This window comes from Triturus cristatus, chromosome 10 (genome assembly GCF_964204655.1).
Source record: "Triturus cristatus chromosome 10, aTriCri1.1, whole genome shotgun sequence".
NCBI lineage: Eukaryota > Metazoa > Chordata > Amphibia > Caudata > Salamandridae > Triturus > Triturus cristatus.
This window is the reverse complement of record NC_140593.1, coordinates 97,904,020-97,925,916: the sequence shown is the minus strand read 5'-3', so window position 1 is coordinate 97,925,916 and position 21,897 is coordinate 97,904,020.

The window sequence follows — 21,897 nt, the reverse complement described above, 5'->3', positions numbered from 1 at the left end:
ACCAACCTCATAGACATGCCCTTCGATGGGACTCGTCTCTTCGGAGAGAAGGCAGACTCTGCGCTGGAGCACATGAAGGATTAACAGGCTACGGCCTCTCAGTGACACCTCGTTCCCAGTCTGTCTTTTGCCCCTTTTGTGGCAATTAAAGGGGTTTTCAACCATGTCAGCCATACCCCAGCCACCGTCCTGCACAGACTTCCCAAGTTGTGCAAGGACGTGGACGCGGTACATTCCAACCTCGTGGGAATGGTAGCCAGAAGTCGTCGCCACCCACCCCCAGCAGCTGCATGCTTTAAGCCTTCCTAATTTGGTTCTGCAAGACCATGGGTGTCCATTTGGAGGGAGAATTCAACATCTCCTCCACTAGCAGTCCATAACATTGGACAAATAGATCTTGCAGATCATTCAAGAAGGTTACTCCCTTTCCTATTTTTTCCTCCTCCTTTATCGCCATCTCAAGAACAGCTGGTGAGAGGATCATCTTCTACGCCGACAAAGTTATGGCTCTCCTGGCCAAGGGGGCTATAGAGAGGGTTCTGATTTCATAAGTAGGCAGTGGTTGTTAATCCCGCTACTTTCTGATGCCCAAAAAGAACAAAGGTCTTCGTCCTATTCAAGACCTTCGGACCGTCAATCTCTTCCTCAAAAAGCAGATATTCAAGATGCTCAGGTCTTGTCTGCCCTAGACTAAGGAGACTGACTGGTAGCGTTTAACTTGCAAAATGCATATTTTCACATTCCCATCCTGCCGGCCCACATGCACTACCTGCGGTTCAAGGTAGGCCAAGAGCACTTTGAGTACACCGTGCTCCCCTTGGCCTTACCAGCGCCTCTCTGGTGTTCACCAAGGTGATGTTGGTGGTTGCAGATCATCTGTGCAGGTTAGGGGTCTCAGTCTTCCCCAAACGACTTACTGTTGAAGGTGTCCTCGCTCTAGATTGTCGTCTCCCACCTCCAGACTACGGCGTACCTCCTGCATTTCCTGGGGTTCACTATAAACGTGCCAAAGTCACAGATGACTCCTCAGTGAGAATGACTCTGAGACCGCTGGGGCTCATGGCCTCCGGCATCCTATTGTTAAATCACGCCATGTGATACTGCAGCAAGCAGGGCTGTTTGGGGTCGTGGACGCTTGTCAAGAGGCCCTACGTCTCTGGACATGGCTGGAACAGCAGGGAATTACCCTGATGGTTCAATTTCTGGCAGGTTCTCTGAACGCCAGGGCAGACTAACTCAGCATTCGATGCCTAGCGGATCACAAATTATGTCTCCAGTCAAAGGTGGTGCAAGGTCTCTTTCAAATGTAGGGAGAGCCTTGGTTAGATCGGTTTGCCTCCAAAGAGAACTCACAATGTCAGCAGTATTGCACGTTGTAGTTTCCTAGGCGGAAATTGCTCGAGGAGGCTTTTCGACACGAGTGGAGCTCAGGACTCCTCTGCGCCTTTCAGCCCATACCACTTCTGCTCAGAGTTTTGAAGATCAAGAACAACCGGGCCAAAGTCATTCTTGTGGCTCCGGATACGGCAAGGAGAGTCTAGTATCCTTCTTTGAATGAGCATTGATCCTCCGATCAAGCTGCCCCTTTGGGAGGATCTTCTGTTGCAGTACCAGGGTAGGGTCCTCCACCCAGACCTGTCCACTCTCTGCCTACTTGCGTGGAGATTGAGCGGTGACGGTTGATAGCTGACGACCTTCCTCCTGAAGTCTGTAAGGTTATCCTAGCGTCCAGGCGGCCCTCCACCAAGACTGTATACACCTGCCATTGACAAAACTTTGTAAAATATTGTACAGAAATGTCTATTGACTCTTTCTGCATCTCTTTCTGATATTCTTCTCTTTATTCTTAACATTGCCCAGCAGGGCTCTGCTCTGGGCACTCTCAAGGGTTATCTTTCTGCTCTATCCACTTTCCTGCTGCTTCCTGACCCACCCTCGTTTTTCTAGTCCCTTAATGTAAATAGGTTCCTGAAAGGACTTGTACATATGTTTACCCTTACGCCTTTCATTATGCCCCAGTAGGATCTCAACCTAGTTCCCACTTTCCTCATGTGTGCTCACTTTGAGCCACTACATAATTGTCCCCTCCGGTTACTTACCATCAAAACTGCATTCCTATTGGCTATTTAATCTGCCAGGAGGGTGAGTGAGCTGCAGGCTTTATCATCCAAGCTCCCTCTCTTATGACATTCCCGGATAAGGTGGTGTTTCGCATCCGATCCTCTTTCCTTCCTAAAGTGGTGATCCCATTCCATCTGGGTCAGACTGTCACACTGTCCACCTTTTTTGCTTCTCCGCATCCCTCTAAGGAAGAGCGGCGTCTCCAGCATCTGGACCCAAAAAGAGCATTGTCAATCTATCTTGACTGCACAAAAGAGCTCCTGGTGTATGACCATCTCTTTGGGGTTTATGTGAGAGCTAAAATAAGGTTGGGCAGTGCAGAAACTATCCATTTCACTCTAAGTCATTATCTGTATTAAGATCTGGTATGTCCTGGCTAAGAAAGCGCCTCTTAAGGGCTTACGAGCCCATTCATATTCATAGTCTTGAGCTCATACCTATGGGGAAACAGCCTTTATCATACAGACTTACAACAGAATGCCTTTACCTCACATCAATTACAATCCATTGTTTTAACCATGCATTGCCTTTACCGCGCATGTTTGTACCATGCATATTCCTTTACCATGAAATAGTACGTATATTTAAGGTAAGAGTGTGAGAAGAAAAAAATATATATATATAAATATATAATGGCAAAAGACTTTGGCCCTTTCTAGCTCGGGATGATAGCACTGTGCTAATCCTATGCTTAAAAACAGACATTTGAGGTGAGCAGATTCAGAGTGTCGCTGGTGTTGTAGTGTGCACTATGCAGGAGCTGCCCTCCACCTAAACTTGCAAACTACCAAACGTTTCTGCTTCTTTTTTTGCATAATTTATGCGGCACTCTAACCCTGAGAGTATTGTTTTGACTTAAACTGAGTGTTCCCTTCTGTCTGGACAAAGCTAAACGTCTCTGAAGAGCTATAATGATAGTGAAACACGTATCAGGGGTTTCTTTTATACACATCCATGTTGGCTTAGATTGTATTTTACCAATCCAAAGCTGTAATACTGTGTCTGGAGCGGTTAAAGGCTTTTGTCATTTTACAGCTCGGCCTTGATGTCACTGTGCCTGTGCTAATGCTATGCTTAAAGACTTTGCGGTAGAAATAGCGACAGACTTTGTCCCTTTCTAGCTTGGCATGGGTAGCACTATGGTCGTGTAGTTTCCACCAATTAGTAGGAACTGCGCATTTGTGGATGACAAACTAAGAATGGTTCCAGACTGATTCCATGCACCCCAGTAGGATATGTTGTCCCTCTGACGGCTAGCTCACAGTGCCACTGACCCCTCCCATACCCCAACCTGAACAGTGAGCGTACATCTCTGGTAACCACTGAACATGACAACTCTGTTCCCTCAGGATCAAGCGTACCCCTATGATGCTAACCTAACCTGTGTCTAGGGTGTGAATGTATGGTCTGCCAAGAAAACACCCGTCTGGCTGATCTAACCTCTACCTGGTGGGTAAGAGTGTACGACCCCGTCTTGGTCACGAACTGGACAGCCCTCATGGAGATTACACTTCACTGCTGGGTGAAAGCTTCAGCATGCAGGGACCCCTCGAGGTCAGCAGAAGTACATTCTCTTATTATGTTGGAAACAAAAGGATATATAAATAGAAAATGTCATCCTTGCCTCAAGTTGAGAGTGTAGTCGGGCAACCATTGTTTGTGTTCTACAGATAGCTGTGTTGCCATATGGGTGCAATAATAAAACACGTGAATTACACATGAGAGGCTTTGCACCAAATGCCAAGGTGGTGTGATAGAAAACATTTCGTGAGAATCCTGTCAGCAAGGTCAGCGTTTTTGCAAAACCAACCCAAGCGTCACAGATGCAAATTGTGTTGTACGCTAATGTGCCAAAGAGAAGGCAACTTTAGGAAAAAGGATTCATGTGCACGCAAGATACTAATTCCTACCGGGCCTAACTCAGGCAGGACTCCCACTTCTCGAACATATGTTAGTGAAAAGTTAATAAAATCAAATGAATCAGACGTTAGTATAAAAAGAAGATGCTAAAAACTGTGTAGTAAAATCGCTTAAAAAATCATTTTTAAAAGATAGGTACTCATGCTATTAGAAAGCCAAAAGCATAAAGAAAGCTAAACGTGTATAAAAGTACTTAAAAACAAATTTGAAAGTAAAAGGCTGAATAAAAATGTCCAACCACACGGGAAGTCAAATGTTTACATGTTCCACATGGTAGACGAAACATTGCTGTTCCCAGCGTCCGCAGACAAGGTTCCCAGGGGCAAACCTCGGAGCAAATCGATAGAGCAAATATGTTCCCATCCAGCCCCTACAGCAGCCTTTGAGGGAGGAAACACAACCATCTGATATTCCATTGAAACAGAGCTCAGATCCAAACAACTAGATGTGAAGGCAACGCAGGGAAGATTATAGAACACGGTCAGGAGCAAAGGTAATCGCAGGGCACAGCTGTACAGATGGGCCTTCAGCTGGTCGGACAGCACATCTATGTTCCAAGGTTCAACCAACTGCGATCCCAAGCACAGGTCCAGGGAACACCTGTAAGTGCACAAGAGGCTGCAGAACACAGGCTGTACGCAATGAAGCCATAGAGGCCGGAAAGACAGAAACCAATGCTTATCCAGTTCTTGAAGCGGATGTATGCAAAGGAAATGCACCATGTGTTCACGGCACAGCAGGACATGAGGCAGAGCCAGCTCTAATTGTTCCCGAACTGCGACATCCATTGTGGAGGAAAAATAGTAAAATCAGTAGTCCTGCAACTAGAATCAGGACCAGCACCAGTGGAAGACCTTCAGTAGATGCTTTCGAGAATGGAGTGGATGAAGGATGGAATAATTCTGAACACTATCTAGAAGGTGCTGACTAACCCAGAGCCTATGCTTTAAAAAAAAAACTACAATTCCATTCATATTAGACATAAATACGATGGACCAGCTCTCAAAAATGTCATGGGAAGTTGGTGCGGAGAAGCGCCTGTATCTCTGAAAAAGAACGTGCCACCTGACAATCAAACATCTCCTTGGCCAAAGTTAAGGTCACATATTTTTAAACAATAAGGCTTTCAGTTTGCTCAGGGCATCAAAGCGCGCATTTGTAAGATTTATTGAAGTCCACAGCGGGTCCTCCCTAATTACACGGGTAGGATGAAACCGGATTTGTATGCAACATGTTACAATAAAGGAAACTGTTACTATGTAAGCAATCCCTGGCTTCATCCCACAACAACGTTCAACATCAGGTAACTTCCATTCGAGAGCAGTCAAAGTCTGACGTAACGCGGTTGCTGGAGACCATCTTAAGTAGCAAGAAAGATTTGCCACAGATGCATTGCATGCCCCGAGCAACGAAACGTCCTTGCACACTAGGGACCCACTGAAAGCATTCTCACAGTCCAAACTGCTGAGAAAAACGTCAGTGTCCTTATTCCTACACTGGAAAGTGAAAGGACGTTCCCATTGTTCATGTATGAACCCGTCACCTAATGCTTTATACCTGCCCACTTGATGGTGTTGTAAACCGTACTGAAAGTAAAAAGTTGAGATCGGCAGTATAATGTACCCATGGATTATTCAATCCGTGGATGCTATCTCTGCAACGGTAAAAGGTCATCTTGCTCGCTTCTCAATGTGAAACATTGTATTTTTAGCATTTTTACTTGCCATAGTTATCTATTGTTCTGACATGTTTAGGTGAAAGCAGATTTGTGATGTTAACGTGTCACCATGGCACGTAACCAGAACATAATGTTTGTAATGTCCTGCTCAACAGTACAATCGACCTATGCTGAGACTACCCATGTTGTAATGCAGACACGCCTTGCTGAAGCACATCTTTTGTGGATGAGACCATGTTACCCAGGGAATAAATTCTCGATGATAATGTAGTCATCCTGTTGTCAACTATTGCCAGAGTGCAGTGAGTGACCCGGGAAGAGGTTGAATTTGGAGCTCGTAAAAGCATGTCGGGAATGTTGTTTTTGTTTGTGTAATTTCATATGGATTTTGGTCACTGTGTGTTGCACCACTCTCACGTATTTCTGCCCTTGTGTATACCCCATATATCTTGTGTCGCAGTCTATGAGCACATTATCGAAGTTGCTTATTACTGTCTCAGGAGATAATATTTCAAACCCTTCCCCCCCCCCCCCGTAAAAACTGCCTGACCCATGTGCCATGGCTTATAGTTGGAGGGTGATGAATAGGAAAGGCACAGACGCATGGTGATCCCACCCTACCTGGGATGCCTAACTACCTGGCCCTGCTTTATAAACCATAACCTAGGGTATGAGCTATTTCCTTGCACTTAAAAAGGTCACAAATCCTTTGGGATATAGCACAGGTGTACTGATGAAAGAAAACAAAACCGCTCAGTGGGCTTTGAATACTTATCGCATCCTTTCCTATTTTCGTGAGGGCACTGGTGGTGGCAACCACCTCCAGGAACCAGCAGAGAGAAATAAAGGAACTATATTACCACTTGCTACCACGCCTGGAGGACCACACCCACACAGCCGGGCTCTTCTCATTGGGGAATACCCATCTATAGCCAATATTGTTTGTACATCTTGTTAATCAATGATAAGTACATCAAAAAAGCCTCCTAAGCCATATTTCTGCTTATCTCTCTTACAGGGAGGTTAACCCATGTCCCCCATATTCCCAATGCAGGAATTCACTCGGTGCATACATTTGTTGCCATCAGTATATAAAACATTTCCCCCGGATGGAGGTAGGTGGTCGCCCATCCTGGAAAATACTGTTTCAACAGAAACAACAGCAAGGGCACTTAAAAGCCAAGACAAACCATTGGATCCATCGGTCGCCCACCAGGGCGGGTCTCAGCCAGTCCATGACAACCCAAGGAAAGCAAACAAAGAAAATTAAAGGGTTAGTCAATACTTTATAGATCATGTTTAACAACACTTACCAACAGGCATTATTAGAGCGTTTCACCATCATGGTGGCCTCTCGTCCTCCTTCGCCTCTAACCTGCCCTCCCCTTACTTGCAAAAGTTCATCAATACCGTCACCTCTGCCTTGGCCCACCACACTAAGTCCAAGAACCAGCGCCCCACCTAGGATGCCGAGCTGGCTTTCCATGCCATTGCTATCTGTCACAAAAAGAGTACCAGTGCCAGCGCCATCAATCTGACGGTATTTGTATCCACATTGTAAGTGGGGCAGATGCCGAGTAGGCAGTACTCGGGGTCGAGAGGCACCGCCCGTTCAACCACCTCAGACAATTTTCAGTCACCTCCCTCGATGTCACTCGGCGAACAGGGCAAGCCCACACCATGTGATAAAATGAGTATGACACCTTGGGCATTCCGAGGAAGCTCCCAGAAAATATCCAGTTTAGTCTCTGTGGTGTCAGGTAAGACTGATGTAGGTAATTAAACTGCATGTATCAGAACCCCGGTTTCCTGGAAACCCCCTTCATGTGTGCCTTGACTTTCACTTCAGATTGGACCCCATTGCTGTCATCCACATGGCCTGTGCCGGCAGCACCATCCCACAGCGCTGGGTGTGCAGCTCACCGTGACATCCCCATGTGTGATCTGGACCTGTAGCAGGAGCGATGTCTCGGATTGTGGCGCACCCCACTCCACAGTGCATCTACTGCCCGTTGACTTGCACTGTAGTCGAGGAAGCATCCCACCCGGTATCCCATATTCATCTTGCATTGCCTGGGAGGACTGTATCAGCCCCTCGCAGTAAACATCCACTGCCTGCAGCACCTCTGCCTCCTTCCAGATGCGCACTGTGCTTCGGCCAAACAAATCTGCTAAAGGTGGCAGTTGCCAAATCGGCACCTGGGGTGTGTACGGAGGGTATTCTCCATTGCCTCGGACATATTTTCACCAGCATGCATGTGTCACCCGCATCATTCGGCTTTTAAGGCGGCCTGGGTGGGTGTCAGTATCTGCCCTCCCTAGAGTGCACATCGCATGGTCTCCATCTCCGCAGAAGGTGCCGTCCCCAGCCAACTCATCGACCTCTGCAGCTGGGCTGCCAAGTAGTTCAGCTTGTAATATGGGGCTTTCAGGCTGCCCTCTTCCAGGGGTCGCTGCGTCAACAGTGCGGTTCTCCTCCTATCCCGTCCCTAAATCAGGTCTGATAAAAACCTGTTCAGTCCCCTAAAGTAGTGTCACAGCACCACCAGTGGTAGCGCAGAAAATAAATACAGTTGCCTGGGCAAAACCAGCATTTTTGGGCTCGCCCCGCGACCCTTTGGAGCCAGGGGGAGTTATAACCAGAAGGGGAGGGAGTCGCACGCCAACACCTCCGTTGGAGCAGTATACATTCACCCCCAAATGAATGATTGTATCAAACTGCCACTCCAAACGCGTGGGTGTGCACAGAACTTGTTTTTGCCTATAATTGTTATTTGTTTTGAAATCTTTTAATTGCATTTGTTTACATTTTTGGAATTTGTAAAACTGTTTTTAAAATTGTTCTTTTCTGCCGCTTATTTTTTCCATATTCAGGAAGGTTTTAATTTAATGTACAATAAACTTGAAAGTCAAAAACGTCATTACTGTCTCTATCTCCTAAGTAAAGTGAACCTGTTTCTTCCAGAAAGCAGCTATGCAACTGCAGTTCAAGCACTCACTCTTACACCACTACTGTCACGAATCCCTCACCCATAGCATCTTCCCAGAAGCTCTCAAGGTACGTCCAGATCCTCCCACTCCTAACGAAAAGTGCAATTCACCCTAATGACCTCACCAGCTATGGGCCCATCACTCACACATCCTTTATCTGCAAGATCATCGAAAAAGTAGTTCACGCTCAAGTATCACATTGCCATGCTAATTGTCTTTTGCAAAGCTACAAATCTGACTTCGGATTATGCTGCAGCGGGGAGACCACAACCTTACACATCATAGATGATGCCCTTCTGACCAGAGATGAAGATGACAATTACTCCTGATAATGATGAATCTCTCAGCTGCCTTTGACACAGGTGACCATTCCACCCTCATCTACATCCTGGAGTTACCAATGGGACTCACTGACCACGTCCTTTACTGTTTTTCCTCCTACCTTGCCAATTGACACCATATTGTTTCATGTGGGCGCCTCCAGATTCCAAACGTTCCCTGGAGTCCTCTACAGTCCTCATCTTCAACTGCTTCATAAAGCCCCTTGGGGCTCTAATCGCAGAAAATAGTATCAAAATTCACCAAAGCTCTGATAATCCACAACTCTACTCAGAAAGTATACTCAAGCGTCTCCTCCGCTTCAGTCATTCAACACCTCAAAACTGCCTGCCGCTCATCCTGACCTGGAAAGCCAGCGCATACCTGAAGACCAATCTCCCTAAGACAGATTTCCTATTTTTTACCAAAAAGAACAAACAGGAAATAGTCCAAATCTCCTTCAACAATGACTTCGAACCCCAACGTTCACCAAAGTCTTGGTCACTTCAGTCAGTCAGTCAGTCAAAAGATACTTTATTCGACAGCTAAGAGTCATAAAAGCACAGTTCATTGCAAGACATTGGTACTTAAAACCTTAAAAACATTAGAACGTTATATTCTAAAAATACTATATGCAGAACAGATAAAGGTATCCCAATTTACAAATTCATCAGACATCTATAGGTATACAAACAGAGCAACAGTACAAGGTACAAACATGCAATAAATAAATGACCAGAGTATATTGAATCTATCTCGTGAAATACTCATTAAGTAACCGAACACACTGACTCTGGAGCCGACAAGCTTTTCCTGTATCTGATGGCCGCTATTTAAAAGCTTGCAACCCCCAGGCAAACTGTGTGAGAAGATAGCATTTGAAGATAGATAAAAGCCGGCCTCACTTGAACAAACTGTCGATCTTTAAACAGTGGTAGAATATGAGACCTGCGCTGAGGGTCTTAAAAAGTGCAAAAAATATAACATTTAATGTATCCTGATCTGAGAAATTGTCGCAGGGGCAGGGTTTGAGCGAATTAGGCTTCGAGGAGCCTAGGGGAAATGCCAAGAGCCAAGGGACCAGCTTCAGACGAAATCTAGTCAATACAAAGCGGTGATATGCTTTGTTAACATAAGTTAAATAAGGCTGCATCTGTGGGCCCATACTCAATATAACAAAACTCCTCACAGACGGTTTTACTACTTCCGCCTCCTCCCTAAGCATCTGCCGCTTGTCCAAAAACTGCTTTTTAAAAGCTCTGATAGCAGTTTTGCTCAATACCCCTGGGTTCAGGAACAGATCCGGGCGGCCAAGCCATCCGGTCTGTTCTTTTATGTATTTCAACCGGGGGATACGCCAGGCCCCATCCAGACTAGAGCAGTCGCCAATTATGAGCTGGTCCAGATTTGGCGCTGGGGACGCCCAGGTTCTGAGCCAGCGCAGCAATGGTGCAACCGCAATCTCGTCTGAGATATATCCAGCTCCCAGTTCTTCATGCACGTTAAAAACGGGTGTTGCGATGGGTGACCGCAAGGAGTTTCCGCATATAGTTATTCTCAGCTACCTGGACCCCTTCGCATCCTTATACCCCCAAATGCCACTCCCATACGTAGCCATCGGGATGCATTTTGCGTTGTAGATCTTTAATAGAGCAGGGAGTGGTTTAGACCCCAATCTTTTTGCAAAATTCAAAGTGGCCCCCGCAGCTCTGGCCAGAGTGTTCCTTTTAAGTAGGATTAGCGGACCCCAGGATCCTTTTTCGTCAAAAACTACCCCTAGATAAGGAAACATGGGCACCTTAGTCAGTTCTGCCCCTTTGCAATAAAATTTGGCCTTAGCCGTCTTTCCTGAACCTATGGTCATACTGTGTGATTTCTTATAGTTCGTAGTTAGATCCAATGACTCCATAAAGCTTATTAAACAATTTAAAAGACGTTGTAGGTCCAATGCAGTTCTGGCCAGCTGAACTGTATCATCTGCATACAGAAGTGCAGGTATCATTTTGGAGCCAGCTCTGGGGATGTCTTCACAACAAGCTGTTTGGGTGAAACCCTATCTATTAATGTAAAGTGTGAACAGCAGAGGTGCCAGAATGCACCCCTGCCTGACCCCCCTTTTTACTTCCCAGGAGTTAGTCAAACTACCATCTGTGTTGTACCTTACAGCTGCTATGGTGTTTTCATCGGCAGTATGCAAAAAGGACACTAACTCCGCATCTATCCCTAGATCACGTAGCACTAACCACAGCTTAGACTTGTTGACAGTCAAAAGCTGAGGTTAGGTCCATGAACGCCAGATGTAAGGTTCCTCTCTTGGCAATGGTGTACTTTCCAATAACTAGATGCAGGTTTAGGCACTGGTCCAAGGTCCCTTTCCCCTGCCTGAAACCATACTGCAGGTCAGACATGATGTTGGCCTGATCGAGATATCCTGTAAGTCAATCCAGAATTACTTTCCCCAATATTTTTGCCACGGAGTCTAAAAGAGAGATTGGTCTATAGCAGGCGGGATCGTCCGGGCTCCTTTTTTAAATATAGGGACGATAACCGCCTTAGCCAACGATGAGGGAAAACCCTGAGAGCACGCTGCATTAAAAACATGGGTTAAAATCTTGGCCCAAACATTTGGATCAGCTTTATAAAGGTCAGCGGGTACCCCATCTGGTCCAGGCGCCTTGCCTGCTGAGGTTGAAGCAATGGCTTTTTGGACCTCATCTATGTTAAAATTAAGGGGGTTACTAGGTAGGCCGGGAACTGATTGTTCCATGGCAGATTCCAAGTTTGTATCGCTATAGATATTACTAAAATGCTGGACCCAGAGCTCAGCTGGTATTGTGCAATCGCTACTGGAATTAGGTGTATCTGAGAAGTAAGGGCTATTAACCACCGACCAAAATCTAGTACTGTCGGCCAAAACGCTGGCTTTAGTTAGTGCTTCCCAGGCCTGTTCCCTTATCTGTTTCTTCCTTGCCTGGATTGCAAGTTTATAGGCCTTCCTATAATGCCTAATCAATATAGCGTCACTTGGCTTTTGCATCAGGGTCTGTTTTAGTTCCTTATGAGTAACTGAACACATTTTGTCAAACCACCTTTTGATTTTTGGAGAACTGGTTCTAGAATTAGAGGTTAGGTCAGTTGCCACCTGCTTAATAATGTTATCAAAAGCTTCAAGAGTGTCATTGTCTTGTGAAGCAGGGTCCACACACACTTGGAACTCCGGTGCACAGGTTGAATATAGATTATCTAAGAAACTCACCGGTGTAATCCTTTCCCACTTCAGTCTCCTAGCTTGGTGTTTGGTGCTGATATTTTCATTAGCAATTTGACTTGTGGCCCTCCCCTCAAATGCGGCCAAAAAGGAGGCATCCAATGTTAAGGGATTATGGTCACTGAGGCAATTCCACGTAACACTTAGGTTGTTGGCAACTGGTGCTAGTGAAACAGATATCATAATGAAGTCAATAACACTAGAACTACCACTGCCTACATAGGTGGGGACCAGCGTTGAGGGATCCGATTGCTGTAGACAAATTATGGTCCGAAAGAAAACTTTCCAAATAAATACCCGATGGTGTGTGCTCAAAATGATTAGACAGATCATCATGCCCATTGTCCTTCTCCATTGTGGGGATACAATTGAGGCTGCACAGATGGATGTTGAAGTCCCCAAGAACTAGTGTATCATGGTAGGCTTGAGTTCCTTCCCCATAGCTTTCTAATAAAGCCTCCATTGCTAAGAGATGTTCTGTCTCATGTGATCTAGTGTACGAATTATAAAAATGTACCACTAACAGAGTGGGGAAATTCTTGCGTGACAATGCCACTGCTAACACATTGGGTGAGCGACAATTAATCAGTTTTGGTCACTTGGATTCACCCTGGCCACCAACATCACCCTCAAGGAACACATTGGGAAAAACAATATTTAAAAAAACAAACACAGTCTAGTACCATCTCTCTCTTCTAAAGAAAGCGAACCTGTTTCTTCCAAAACTGCAGTTCAAGCACTCATACTCTTGTATCTAGACAGTGTGAATGCCCTGCTTAATGGCCTCCTAGTCTCCACATTGGTCTCATTAAGGGAAGTGTCTCATCCAGAGCTGAAGAAATATGATCACCTCACCCCATGCTAATGGGACTCCATTTGCTCCTCTTGTTAGCCCACACCATTTTCAAAACAAGCTGCATCATTTACAAAGCCATCATAATTAGGGCTCCCAGTTTCCTGTTTTCACTGATTTTTACAGATAAACTGTCTGTATTTATTTTTTAATACCGATAAATATGGAAAAAAGACTTGTTTGGATGGTTATTTTCTGCTGTCAATCATGAGTGCCAGGTCAGTAGCTGTACAGACTGAGAGGTGTGGGAAATTAAAAAAGCAATAGATTAGACCTTTATTGAAGTAGACAAACACGCCAGAGTAAGTGATAAAATATAAAGGTTTTATTTTACTGCGGTTGGGAGAGTGATGAACAGGTAGGATTGTCATCCAACTCTCAAATTGGCTACAGCAGGTAGCCCTTTATATAGTGTATTTTTGCTGAATCATACATACTAATCATGTTACAGACAACAGCCATATTTGAGCAACATTACACAACTAAAGCCAAGCCTCCCACCCTCCTTCATTCATTGGTGAAATCACTCCCACCCTCCTGACTACTTGTTCTTAGTGCTATCTGCTTACGTGTAATTTGGTTTGTGTAATCTACGTGTCCTAAAACTCAGCTCAAGCAAAACACGTGATCTGACTGTGTATTTTGATTTGTGCAATCTGACTATTTGCTGATCTGACTACGTGTATATTTCTACAACCTCAGCATAAACAGAGCATGTGATCTTGCTCTTGTTGCGTTGTATTCTGATCGTCCCAGTATCTTATCTTTCCCTACTAAATTGACCTCAAAGCTGATTGGTTTACTTGCATTACTCCCCTGGTACCACCTCGTAGCACAATCATTTTCTGAAGGAACTGTAAATACTGGTTGTTTGATGTACCAGGGACTTAATGATTTGTTTGTTTTCTTGATTTCTAGCTACCATCAGTATATATCAAAGGTGCAGCTGTTCTCTCTCTGAGCTCGTCCACTGTGATTTATTAACATGAAGCATTGGGCACATACTGTTTTCTAAGCAGGTGTAATCCTGTATTGCTAAAGGAGAGGCTTATTAATGATACTTTCTCTAGGTCTTCAATATCTGTAGTAAACCTTTCTATACTAGCATTCCCCCCTTTGGTTGATTTATCAACTATCTCCGAGTTTGTCCTGTTTTCGTTAATCTTGGACGTAAGGCATGCAAACTGTCTGTTAACATACATTCCCTGTCCTTATTTTGTGACTGTGTTTTTACAGCAATGTAATATTAATTGGAAGATACAACACATAACAAGCAGCACCACTATTATTGGAAGTAAAGATTTAAATAGTCTCGATACCCAATTCAGAAGCCACCAAACCAGTTCTAGAGCCATTCATCTGGGGCACCTCCTTCTTCATGCATAGTCTGTTGTAAGTTATGTAAAGTCAGTATGGTTTTGGTTAGAGAACCATTTTTGGCTTCATTTCCTGGTATAACTGTACAACAGGCAGCTCCTATATTTGCACAAACTCCACCGTCGATAGCTGTGAGTAAATCCATCACATATCTGTTTTGTGTTACCATCATTCTCATGGCTCTTAGTTAATCTTTAATTGCATTAAAACCATCTTCTGTACCGTTCATCATTTTTAAAAGTTCCCACCCGGTGATCTGCAACCACCTTACATTTGCTTTTATTTGGAAGGTGAAGAAGGGTATGGCACCTCCTGCATTCAGTTGGCTTTCACTGAAAAGTCAGAATTCTTGTGGGATTTTTTTGTATATGTTCCATCTGAAATACTCAGTTTCTCTTCTTGCTCTTTTCTGGTGAAGGTGGGTAATCTTTTTGCTCATTGGGTATTTGTGCAATGCTGAAATATCCTCCCCTGGGATTATTAGCACCAGGGTATGCAGAGTCACCAGGGTACAGACGCCATGCCATCGGGTGGCAGTTGGGCATAGACTTTTTCTCCACATTGCCAATAGTAGTCCATTAGCCCGGAGGTGCCTTGTTGTAAACATCCTAGATTTTTAGTGGTGCTGCAGTTATGGTTGATCCCCACTGGAACTTTACCATTGTCCTTAAAGCATAAAGAAAAATGTGTTACTTTAATCACTTTTATATTTTTAGAAGTAGGGCTAACAGTGATGTAACTAGAGGCTTAAGTGTTCCAAATGGGCTTACACCCTTTTGTGTGTGTGTGTTGTTTAGCCCCTCCTCCCACAGGGACCTCCCTTGGCAAGAAAGTATGAGACTGTGACTCCACCCTTACTGTGAGTAAATGGATCCATTTATTAGCATTGTTGGCCTTATTTCACACCCATCTTGGGGAGTCTCATTAATGTCTGTCTACTTAGTACATCTAAGATCATGATCGTATACTGCTAGCTTTCCCCTCTGTATTATATACTCTTTTAGGAATTCATGTATTTTATAACTTCCTGAAATCTGTCTTCTTCTCCCACTATCTTCTAGTGCTTCAGGTATCATAGATATGTCGGTTAAGCTTTTTGTTAAACTGTTACTTGTTTCATAGGCAGAGGCGTAGGTGAATTTGTTTGTTGCTTGGAATAAATAAGGCTGTATTTGATCTCTTACTCTAGAGGCAAGTAAATGTATCAAGCAGAGGGTGATGTTGGATCTGTCTCTTTAGTTAAGTATAAAGTGGGGGCAGACGTTGAATGAGGTATTAACTAACACACGTATCATGATGTATTTGTTGTCTGTTGTTCAGTGTTCTTCATATGTGCATTCCATGTGTTATCCTTTAATCCTGTCTGAATCTTGTCATTCTTAGTGTAAGTGTTTGAGTGTACACTATTTGTTTCTCTACTTTCCCTATGTATATGCTTGTTTATTCTATCATTGTCACTATTACTAATATTACCCCTATCATTGTTGCTCATTAATTCTTTAGGTGAATCAATATTATATATATATATTCACATATATACATATATGTATGTGTGTGTGTATATCTATATATATATTACCCAGCCGTGCATAATAGAAAAATTGACAACATATATCTCATATTTCTTTGTGGTGAAACAAAGTCCAAATACCACGTTGGAGGGGAGGATATCTCTGGTTGCTTCTCCTTTCTTCGTCCTCCCCCCCCCCCCCTTTTATTTCTTTCACTTTCAGCGCTGTATCCATTTATTCAGTGACTGTGTAAGGTCCTTCAAACGTAGGGTCTTTCCACTTCCTGATGATCTTCTTGATGTAAAGTGTATCTCCTGGTTGTGGGACTGGGTCTGCCTCTGCAGGATTGTTGGAGCTCTTTTGTTGGTACTGTAAAATCTGTTTGGAAAACAATTCTGCTGCCTTTGTTAGTTGATACAAATAGTCATACATTTCTTTTCCTAGTACCTCGCTACTTGTTTCAGCATCTGTTCTTCTGGATGGAGAATGCTGCTTTTTAATAGTCCTTACTGTCACTATCTAATGGGGTGTGAGGTGATAATTAGTACTTGGTGTGTTTCATTGTGAGAATAATGCAATGGGAAGGCAGTATAACCATTTTTTGTTTATAGTTGCTGATATTTTGCTCATTTTGTTTTTTAGAAGGCTATTAAGGTGTGCTACAATTCCATTACTTTGTACGTGATAAGCTGAAGTCAGTTTATGCTTGAATTCTAACATTTCTGTGATATGCTTGAAGATATCATTTGAGAAATCAGTTCCATTATCTGATCTTATTACTTCTGAGTCTCCCCATCTCGGTATAACCTCTGTTACTAGATAGTTAGCAGCTGATTTTGCATCACAGCGTACACATGGGCCTGCCTCTATCCATCTTGAAAATGGACAGACTACAACTAATAGATACCCGCAGTTGCCTTTATCTAACATATCTACAAAGTCAATGTGCAGAGCTCATAACGGACCCTGTAGGCATGGTATTATTGATGTGATCACTTTTAGAGTTGGTGTTGGGAAATATTTACGACAGGATTGGCAATCACTTAAATACATATTCACCATCTCATGTAAATTTGGTATGAACCATTCCGATTGCAACTCGTTGCATATAGGAGTAATGGCGGTGTGTGCAGGGTGATGTATTTGATATAAAGCAATGATCAATAGCTGTTAGGGCATCACTGGTTTGCCTGTTGTGCTTTGTCTAAATATCCAGTCAGAACTAGATTGTTGACATTCTTTCTGTTTCCAGAAACTTTTTCAAAGTCGGGTGATGCCTCTTGCAGTTCTCTGAGATGTAGCTGGGAAGTCTCAACATATGTTGTTGTTCTGGATACATTTATCTCATCTGTCTTATTCTCTTCATTCTCCTATTTTTTGTCCTGCATAGAACATTTGGTGTGTTGGTTGTGTGCCTCTAGCTGCTCTGGACACAAAGCCCTGTGCTCCTGTGTGTGCTCAACAATTTACTACGGCCACTCTGGTTGGTAATTCTAGTGCTTCAGTGATGAGTTCTAAAATATCTCTATGTGCTTGTAAGCCTTCTTCCTTCAAGAGTTGTCCTGGAGGAGTCTCTCCAACAATGATACGCGAGCTTTGGCTTTAAGGTGAGTGATATTTATTAAAGGCATTAATAGTCACAGTCCTCCTGGTGATGGTTAGGTGGAATTTTAGATTTAGAGTCAAAACACAAACAAATACTTCTAAAGTGTGGCCTTAATCTCAGTCCGAATGTGGCTTGATATTGCTCTGTCAGGTACGAATTCAATCCAGGCTACTAGGTAAACTAGGTGTACGGTTAGGTCCTGTCTTGGCCTCCTGAAGGTCAGGCTGTCGGGGTCCTCTTCCTCTCAGGGGAACCGGGAAAATAAAATGAACAAAATGGAGGGGTAAGGAAAATGCTATTTCATGGATCTAACAAAAGGGGGAGGGGAATAAGTGCACCCTTCACCTTCCCTACCTTGTCTCATGCCTTAGTGCGGGAGTTTTAAGGGTGACAGATTAGACACGTGTGCCCCGCAACCCTGCCCACTACACTTTTACAACAGCCAAGGGCCGTTGAGACACTTGTCTGAACACACGACCCTCCTGGGTCGTGGTGAGGGAAGCCGCAGCCTCTGCTTCCCTGGCAAGAGGACTGGAATCGTCATCGCTGCTCCCTGAGCTGCAGTCTCCCATGACGTTCGGTGCCTTCTTGCTGGTACTGTCTCCAACCTTCTACTGCCTCACCAGGGTCTTCTTCTGTTCTTCCGCCGCGTTCTCGCGTTCTTCTGGACTCTGTGGCCTCTTCGGACCATCTTTCTTCGCTCCTCCTGTCCATTAGCCCTTTTTCCCCCCCATTTCCGGGCTTTTTCTCTCGATCTCGCCCGCCGGTACTGGAGCACTAACTCCTCTTCCGGCCGGGGTCACTGTGGGCGCCATCTTTAAGTCCTCGGGATAGTTTCCGAAGCGATCACATTGCTACTGGTGTACCATAACTTTTGAGGAATCCCCTTATTTTCCATCTAGAGATACTAGAATGCACTGTGTTCGTGACATAAGCTGATCTGAATACACTGTAATATTATCTCCCTTCCCATGTTCCAGAGTAGCCAGCAGCGCTATGAGTTTCGCTGCCTGTGCCGAATAACAGGAGGGTTGTGTTATTTGCTCTGTTATCAAGAACATATCACTGTGTATTTTACCTTCCACTACTGCTTCACCAGTATGTCGTATTCCTGTTTCTTGGTCAGTTGTGGATGAGCCATCAACAAAGTATATGGTAATGTCGGATATTGGTGGTTCTTCTTCTTTATAGCCTCATCTGAGGTAAATATAGAGCAGTCATGCACCTCATCTCCTTCCTGTCCTGGGTGTGCTATGACTGTGGTGGGATTTACATTATGACATCTCACTATTTTCAATGAAGGTATAGATAACATTTCATATCCTGAAACTCGTGTGGTTAATGTGCCTCTTGCTTTTTGTATTATGGAAAACACTGCATGTTCCACATACAAAGTGAGAGAAGGTGTGCTGCCTTCAACACCAAAAGCAGTGGTTGCAAGTGCTTGTTCGCATGAAAAGTGTCCTTTCATTATTGGATCTAATAATGCACTAAAGTAGGCAATTGGTTTATGACCCAAAGGATATTTTTGTGTTAGTACTGCTGTTATGGTTGCACCATTACTATGGAGAACATGTAGAATTTCTTACTGTAATCTGGTGTACCAAGCACAGGGGTGATACTTATCTCTTCTTTTAGTTTCTTGAACGTTGCTGTCATTTCCTTTGTCCAGTGTATTTTTTCTTTTGTTTGTTTTGCTTCTTTCATTCCCTGCAATAATGGTGCTCTCAGTGAGCTGTAATCAAACACCCATTGTCTGACATAATTACAGAGGCCTAAGAAAAGTTGCGTCTCTTTCACTGTTTTAGGCTCTGTCTTTTTCCTGATACACTCTGCTCTTTCTGGTGTAACTCTTTGTCCTGAGGCAGATATTATTTGGCCCAAGTAATGCACTTCAGGAACTGCATATTGTACTCTATCTTTTTCAACTCGGTACCCTCTTTGTGCTAAGACAGTTAACAGATTGGTGATATAATTTCTACACTGCTCTTCTTGCTGCTTACTAGGATGTCATCCACATATTGCAGCAGCAGCCTGTCACACTGGAAGTTTGAAATGTCAATCTTGACTACCCTTTTAAATATACTAGGGGACTCACAGTACCCTTGTGGTAGACGAGTATACAAATACTGAGTACCTCTATAGCTAAATGCTGTTAGGTATTTACTTTCAGGGTGCAGGGGGACACTATAGAAAGCATTTGTCAAACCAATCACTGAGAAATGTGTCCATCAGCTGTGATGTTTGTCAATGTTATCGATGGATCCGGGACCACTGGGAACTCGGGTACCACTATATTAATAAGTGGGTGAATATCCTGAATCATCCTCCCAGTACCCCCCTTTGATTTCGTTACAGGGAACATAGGAGTATTACAGGGAGAAAGACCTGGATATAGTACTCCCTGCTGCACCAATGCTGGTGCTATTCCCTCATCTGCTTCTTTTGATAAAGGATACTGCTTAACCCAAGGTAAAATTGCTCCTGCCTTTATGGTAATTTTTACTGGTGTTGCTGTCTGTATTCAACCTACATTATATGGTCCTGTTGATCAGAACTGTGGTGGTACTTTTGCTAAATCTTGGTCTTTCATTGAGTTGGGACATGGCTATTGTGTGGATGTTCCTATCTTTAATTCTACCCAAATCATAACTGTGTTTTCAAATGCCACAGTGGAAGTTGTTGGCTTGCTATCTCCAAACAGTTGTTCATCAAGTAGGTCTCGTAATTTAGTCCTGGGTTCATAACTATTGCACATGCCCATGTTTGGTGCTTGTCAGTGGCCAATAGTATACCATGTGTGAGAGTTATTTTAATTTCATCTATGGTTATCAAGAGTGGTGTGTCCTGCAACTGCTGTGATTGGGGTGTTCATTGGCATCTGAACAGGAATTATTTTGGTAACTCTACTAATCTTCCCAGTTTGCGTGCATTTACTGTTATAGCATAAACTGCCCTTAGAAACCCCTTTTCATCAGTGGGCCTGGCTCGGTACTGTTTATTGATATCTGCTCTCATAAGTAACATCATTGCTTTTTTCTGAAACCCCAGGAGTTGTGCAGACCATTGTCGGGAAGAGGTGTGGCGCCGCGGCCAGGGCGACTGACTCCGGAATCTGGGGATCACGGTTCGATCCCCGGCGCCGGAGGCAGCTTAGCCCAATACCATGTGACTCAGGGCAATAGCTTGCTTAATCTTCCCGATGGCCCCCAGCGCCTAGAGACCCTTACGGGTGATTGTTCGCGCTTTACAAATGTGGATTATTATTATTACTATTGTGCCATCTGTGCCAAAATGTATTGTCATGTTAGTCTTGGACATCAAATCCCTTCCTAAAAGATTAGCTGGTGATGATGGTGAGTATAACAGTTTTCCATCTATCAAAGCTCTTCCCATTTCCATCTCAACAGTTTCTGGAAATAGAACCTTATTTATGGATTTGTGTATTCTGGTTCTGATAACCTTGGAAATGATTTTGAAGAATTTGTTGTCCTTGTAGCAGGTTATTCTGCAGGGGTGTTGTGGTAAATTGAAAGTCCATGGAGCCAGGTATATAAAACAGGTTAGATTTATTGGAGCTTAGTTACAAGGTAAGTTCATTAGAAGAAGAGAGGTAGATGGAATAACCCCACCAGGAGCAGCCTCCCTGCCGCTCAGCCTGCCTGCCACCAACTGACACTCCACACACAAGCCAGGCACTCAAACATTCCATGAGGTCATCAGGCATTCTAACACTCATACTAGCTGAGCAACAGGGAAGACACAGCCAGAGAAAGGAAAGACACAAGTCAATTATAACAGATGTGTTCTACATCTGTTGTCCCTGCCCCTGTATATGCATTGTTTGTGCCTGTATGTCTGCTTTCTTATATCTGCACTCTCTTGCCAAGTGGACTATTTTATGACAGTAAAAGCATAATATTGCCTTTCAGTTGCCCATATTTTCACTACAACTTCCTCTTCCCCCTCCATTACATGACTGGTTCCCTCTGTAATATTGCTGCTGTGGTTGTGACATTGTATTTTGAGGTGCAGTGGCAGCCAATACTGCCCCTTCTGTTGCTGTCGCTTTAAATTTGTTGTACTAGTCTAGCAGCTGCTCTTTCATTTTCCGTTTGTTTGTCTTTCTCCTTTCCTTCTTTGTTTTGTAAAACAGTCCAATATGCACCAGGATTTCCATACAGGGCTTTGTTTATAACCCCACTATATTTTCTAAATTGGCCTGTACATCTGCTGGTAGCCCTCTTTTTATTA